Source organism: Podarcis bocagei (assembly GCF_964188305.1).
Source record: "Podarcis bocagei genome assembly, chromosome: 6".
NCBI classification, from domain to species: Eukaryota; Metazoa; Chordata; class Lepidosauria; order Squamata; family Lacertidae; genus Podarcis; species Podarcis bocagei.
Genome location: NC_138130.1, coordinates 4,576,897 through 4,583,875, shown reverse-complemented (window position 1 = coordinate 4,583,875; position 6,979 = coordinate 4,576,897). Strand labels below are relative to the sequence as shown.

Below are 6,979 nucleotides of genomic sequence, written 5' to 3'. Positions count from 1 at the left end.
TTAACCAAGCTTATGAGCAGCCTTGATTTTAGAAGGAAGCAAATTACTCTAAATAAATATGTTTGCTTTCAAATCTTTGTTCAAGCAATCTCATGCATGTGAATTTCTGCTTTCTGCTTGATGAAATTAATCAGACCTAATCAGTATTAATCACATTTACTGGGCTTATGTTTTAGGAAAACAGCTGTTAACACATTTGGCAAGAACAAAAGTATACCACATATTTGTCTGTGTACTTGTGGATATGCAGTTATTCAGAGATATATATTTCCACATGCCACTGCTATGTTTGGAGTAACAGTCATATATATTAGGAAAGTTCTAATCAATGTGGAAAAACAGATATAAAAATAGTGGGCATACACCACTCATAAGATCTTCTGGATACTGGTATGCAAAAGAAAGAAAGAAAGAAAGAAAGAAAGAAAGAAAGAAAGAAAGAAAGAATATATAACAAATTTTAATAGAAAATATTTCATTTTCCAATGTTGTTAGACTATATTGATGAGGAAAATGCTACATGTAATTAAATATATACAGCTATATAAAAATCCATTTAATGATATCTGTTGATCTACAGGCAGCCCCCCATTTACGCAGGGGTTATGTTCCGAGGCTCGTATGTGTCGGTGAAATCGCATACTGTATAATTAAAACCCATTGAAATAGCCTGCGAACACTCCATTCCACTCCACCCTCATTCTGCCCCCCACCCCCCTTTAGTTCAGTGACGTCTTTATGACGTTCTGGGTCACATCTGGGCTTGGTGTGATGCACATTTACACAGTTGTGCACATATTGAACGCACATAAACGGGAGGCTGCCTGTACTGACAGCTTAGCACTGGAAAGATCAGAAACATTTCAGTTCAGGAGACTAATAAGTGCAGATGCACAAATGTTGGGATACTTTTGATAGACAAGCTGTAACAACAGGTCAATTATAGGAGACAAAAATATAAAAACACACACATACATAGCATAGTAACAAACAAAAACAACATGGACACAGTTTAAAAGGCCATATATTGTTTAATTAGCCAAAGGCCTGAGAGAAGAGGAATGCTTTTGCATGGCACCTAAAGATGTATAATAAAGGCTTCAGACAAATCTCCCTAGGGAGAGCATTCTTTAATTGTGGAGCCACTACAGAAAAGGCCCTTTCTCATGTTGCCATCCTCTGCATCCTCATGACAATAGGAAAATTCGGATCAGTTCAGATGGGGAGCAGCAGTCCTCGAGGTTATAATTATGAAAGGTTATCGTTGCGTAACACCTCGTTTCCGTGCGCTGCTCTGGTTCGCCAGAAGCGGCTTAGTCATGCTGGCCACATGACCTAGAAGCTGTGCGCCGGCTCCCTTGGCCAATAAAGAGGGATGAGCGCCACAACCCCAGAGTTGGCCACGACTGGACCTAATGGTCAGGGGTCCCTTTACTTTTACCTTAACACCTCGCATAGCTCAGTTGGTAGAACATGAGACTTCTAATCTCTGGGTTGTGGGTTCGAGCCCCACATTGGGAAAATGGATTGCAGGGGGTTAGACTAGATGACCCTCATGATCCCTTCCAAATCTACAATTCTATGATTTCCCCTTTACTAATTTATGTATGTAAAAAAAGGGGGGGACCACATTGTACACATGTTCTTCAGCAAGCATCTAGGAGGTTCTGGAGGCTGGCAGGTCAGTAGTTTCACCAATCTTGCAGAGGCTACTTTTCACTAATTCCAGTTTTGCTTTTTAGGACCCATCATTTCTGCCTTTAACATATCAAGATCTATTCCGCACAAAGATTCCCTTGCAGTCAAGGGTCTCACAGCTATTGCCCAGTTGCTCACTTTTTAATGGTTCTGTAATCAGTTATCAAAGACAGGAGTGCCTGGCGTGCTCTGGTCCATGGGGTCACGAAGAGTCGGACATGACTAAACGACTAAACAACAACAACAATCAGTTATCATTATAGTAGCACCCCAATGACTGGTCCAGGGGTGTCAACTTGGAAAAAAATATTGGGAGGGTAAGTAAGCAAGCCCTGCCCTGCATAATCAATCACATGATGCAACGCATGGACACCATTTGAATGGCAATACCCCTCAACGGGGGGGGGGGGGGACACTGAATACCCCTTGGCCTCTAGGAGTTGGCTCCTGCAGACTGGCCTAAATTCCTATAGCATTCTAGGCAAAACTGTATACTTGTAACTCATAAAGCTCCAAGCTGCTTAAGAACTGAGTACCTTAGAATTACCCCTCTTTCCTTCCATATTCTCCACAGTCTGCAGAAAACAACATACAGTGGTACCTCGCAAGACGAATGCCTCGCAAGACGAAAAACGCGCAAGACGAAAGAGTTTTCTGTTTTTTGAGTCGTTCCGCAAGACGAATTTCCCTATGGGCTTGCTTCGCAAGACGAAACGTCTTGCGAGTTTGTTTCCTTTTTCTTAAAGCCGCTAAGCCGTTAATAGCCGCTAAGCCGCTAATAGCCGTGCTTCGCAAGACGAAAAAACCGCAAGACGAAGAGACTCGCGGAACGGATTAATTTCGTCTTGCAAGGCACCACTGTATTTGATCACTCCACCAATGGAGCAGGGGTGGGATAGATAGATAGATAGATAGATGAGAGAGAGAGAGATGCCAATTTTACTGGCTCCTGCCCCAATTTCTGTATGCCTGGCAGCAACTTGAGCTCTAGATGTTAGCTAATGTCTATCTCATGAAAAGAGTCCCCTGCTAATTTCTTTTTCAAACCTCACTTAATTAGGTCCGCTATAGAAGCAACAGCAATGATAGCAGCACTCTGGCTATGGTGTGGAAGGGGTTTTTAATATTAGCAGGGGAAAACCAGGGGTTTCATAATGTTCACCTTTTCTTTAAAGTTAGCATTTATAAGTCCCATAAATGCATATCTGGGCCTTATCCTAGCAAACATTTCCAGCATTTGCTGGAATAATAAATTGACTTAAAGCAATAATCCCAAATGTTATCTGCAATAGCAGTTACTGCTCACCACCTGCCAGATTTGGCCTCCACTGCTTCCCTTTGTGTCCAAAACATAAGAAACCAGAAGACAAAAGAGCATCAAAAGAGAAAGGTTGTTTTCTGCTGCTCCAGAGAAGCGGACACGGAGCAATGGATCCAAACTACAAGAAAGAAGATTCCACCTAAACATTAGGAAGAACTTCCTGACAGTAAGAGCTGTTCGACAGTGGAATTTGCTGCCAAGGAGTGTGGTGGAGTCTCCTACTTTGGAGGTCTTTAAGCAGAGGCTTGACAACCATATGTCAGGAGTGCTCTGATGGTGTTTCCTGCTTGGCAGGGGGTTGGACTCGATGGCCCTTGTGGTCTATTCCAACTCTATGATTCTATGATCAAGTCATCTACCAGAAAAAACCCTCTAGGAGGGTCCATTACAAGGCATCAAAAGAAAGCCATAAAAATTCAAAAATTCCATCTGAAATACACTAACGCAACAACTGTACCAGTGGTTTCAAAATATCACTCCTGGAACATATAGGTAAATGAATACCAGAGAATTATTCCAATATGTCTTCCCAAATGTTTCAAAATGAATTCTGAATATCTACCCTCATAAGTTGCATAAGGGTGTGATGAGAGAGAAAAGTTTCAATTTCTTGCTGTACTAGTTACATCTCTCTGCAGCCACAAGTGATCAAAATAAATGTTAATGCTGTGATGCCCAGTATTCTATTAAAGACTTTGCACTTCCACTGCCCAAAATGCTTTTCCCCCTCCCTGGGATGGGGAATAGGTGCATTCCACAGTATGAGATCCTGTGATCTATTATACCATTAAAATGTTCTTATTTCTCTCCAGAGTGTTAGAAAAACATTTGCTGATCAATAGACTAATAACAGCTTATAAGCAGAAACCACACTCTTAATGTTTGCAAGTAGAAGAAATAAAAAGAACACTGATAGCTTGTATTAAACTGGCCACAACTTTATTGAAGGAATAGGCCAATAACATGGCAGCTATGAAGAACATTGTGGAGTGGAATGGTTATAACCCTTTCTGTGAAGCTGCCTAGGAAGACTGTGTAGGAAAGGTCCTAGAACATATAATTCAACAGTTGGTCTATGAGCATTTAAGAAAAGGATGCTGTGATTGCTAAGTCCCAGCATGGGCTTCTCAAAAATAAGTCATGCCAAACCAATCACATTGCTTTTTTCTTTATGGAGTTGCAAATTTGGTGGATCAGGGGAATGCTGTGGGCATAGTGTATCTTGATTTCAGTAAGGCTTTTGAGAAAGTGATATTCTTGCGAGGAAGCTAGTAAAATGTTGGTTGAACAAGGTAACGGTTAGGTGGATTTGTAGCTGGTTGACTGACTGAACCCAAAGAGTACTAATCAACGGTTCCTCGTCATCCTGGGGGAAAGTGACAAGTGAGGTGCCGCAGGGTTCCATCCTGGGCCTGTTGTTGTTCAATGTCTTTATAAACAAATTTATAAATAGCTCATCAAATTTGCAGATGACACCAAACTAGGAGGGGTAGCTAATGCCACAGAGGACAGAATCAGGATTCAAAATGACTTTAACAGATTGAAGAACTGGGCCATGTGCCTTTTGCAATGTTGCCAAGTAAGAATCCAAATTCAGATTTCAAAAGTTTACAGTTAAATGAATGGCTTGGCTTGGATATAATGTGGAAGTGATTATATATCCTACCTTCTCTGTATTAGTTGCCTCTCCCAAGAGGACATGAAGAGCTAGTAAGACCCTTGTAAAAAACTTGAGGGTGACAGAAATTCATGGCCAGCCTTTGCACATTAAGCTTAAAGCCTTGCACCACAATTCCCAAATAACATTGTGGCTTGTTTCTTCCCTTTGTTATAGGTTTTGTCACATTAGTCCGTAAAGGTGGGGAACTTTTATTATGTCCAGCCAATTCTTAGCAAACTGCTTTTATTTGCAAATTAATATTGGCTTCCTAAGTTAGACCCCCCCCAAAAAAAAATTGCAGCTGAAAAATCACAAGTTAGCATCATTAGACATCATTGCACATACACTCTTTCAAATCACATTCTTTGGTGTGATTGCAGTACTATGGTAGCAGGAATACTCACTGTCATGTCAAAAACTACAATGCTCATGCCAGCTTATGTTAGGGTCAAAGGGCCCTGTCACTTGCAGGTCTCTGGGGAGAGCACCCTAAGAGACAGCATTCTGCCATTTTAGGCTAAAAGGGACCACCTTGTTTACTCTGCATTGTATACCTTGTTACCTTCCTGTTGGAGAAGGTTGCATAATTCAAATCCCAATCCCCTACACTTGGCTAATATTTCATTCCATTTTTATTTCTAGCTCCCAGCTTTGCATTAAAAAAACAACAACTTTTGGGTTCACAGTATTAATCCTAAATGAAGGGAGGGATGTGAAATTGGAAGGGAATCTGTATTTTTGTGACACAAAAGTCCGATGTTTGGTAACCATGGGTATGGAAGATGTGAAACAGTTCTCTTCACTCCCAGATGCCAATATGCGCTGGTCTGGTGATTGAGTAGCATCATTCTGAAAGTCTAAGTAGTACACAGGTAGGGCTCCCTCTATGTCAGTGATGGCCAAACCTGGCCCTCTAGCTGTTTTGGGACTACAATTCCCATCATCCCTAGCTAACAGGACCAGTGGTCAGGGATGCTGGGAATTGTAGTCCCCAAACAGCTGGAGGGCCAAGTTTGGTCATCTATGTGCTCTATGTGGACAAGAATCCTGATTGACCTGGGCTACCATCCCCTATGTATATAAGTAACTTTCAGAGTCATGCTGAAAAAAATCTAACATTATTCTAAGCTGTATCAACAGATGTATAGTATCCAAAATCAAGGGAACTAATAGTACCTCTCTGTACTACCTTGGTTAAACCACACCTGGAATACTGTGTCCCATTCTGGGCACCACAATTTAAGAAGGATGTTGACAAGCTGGAAGGTGTGCTGAGGAAGGCAACCAAGATGATTAAGGGTCTGGAAACCCAGCCTTATGCAGGATGGTTGAGTGAGCAGGCTATTGTTTAGGCTGGAGAAGAGGAGCCTGAGAGAAGATACAGTGGTGCCCTGCAAGACAAATGCCTCGCAAGACGAAAATCTCGCTAGACGAAAGGGTTTTGCGGTTTTTGAGCTGCTTCGCAAGACGAATTTCCCTATGGGCTTGCTTTGCAAGACGAAAACGTCTTGCAAGTTTGTTTCCTTTTTCTTAACACCGTTAAGACAGTTGCGACTTGACTTCGAGGAGCTACTCATAGAACGCGGTGTGGTAGCCTTTTTTGAGGTTTTTGGTGATTTTTGAAGCTTTTCCAAAACTTTTCCGACACCGTGCTTCGCAAGACGAAAAATCCGCTAGGCGAAAAAACTCGCGGAACGAATTAATTTCGTCTTGCGAGGCACCACTGTATGAGAGCCATCTCCAAATATCTTAAGGGCTGTCACATGGAAGATGGAGCAAGCTTGTTTTCACCTGCTCTGGAGGGTATGACACAAACCAATGGCTTCAGGTTACAAGAAAGGAGATTCAGACTCAACATCAGGAAGAACTTTTGGACAGTAAGAGCTTTTTGAAAGTAGAACATACTCCCTTGGGAGGTGGTGAATTCTCCTTCACTGGAGGTTTTTAAGCAGAGGTTGGATGGCCATCTCTCATGGATGCCTTAGCTGAGATTCCTGCATTGCAGAGGGTTGAGTTCCTTCCAACTCTGTGATTCTATGATTTGCAAGTCAGCCAAGGGGTATGGCTGGTAAGAACTTCCATGTCTACTGGGCAGGACTAGCCCAAGCATTAAAAAAAAGAGGGCCCTGCAGCCATGAAGTGTTTTGTACTGCTGAGAGGTGATTGCAGTCATCAGTGCAGGCTAGCAACTAGGAACAGTGACTGCAGCAACTATCTTTAAGGCTCTGAAGGCAGGTTTTAAAGGCACTGTGAAATGAGATTAATTACTTGTTGATAATGCATACGTCTGCTTGATTTGT

General features: G+C 42.0%; 1 long non-coding RNA gene across 1 annotated transcript; it reads right to left on the bottom strand.

Moving 5' to 3' along the window:
• Window positions 1-445: 445 nt before the first annotated feature.
• LOC308589480 lies at window positions 446-3,073 on the bottom strand. The gene is made up of 3 exons (XR_014009306.1): window positions 2,571-3,073; window positions 1,450-2,299; window positions 446-1,275 (listed from the first exon to the last, which is right to left on the bottom strand). It is a non-coding gene; the product is annotated as an uncharacterized lncRNA (long non-coding RNA).
• Between the last annotated feature and the right edge of the window lie 3,906 nt (window positions 3,074-6,979).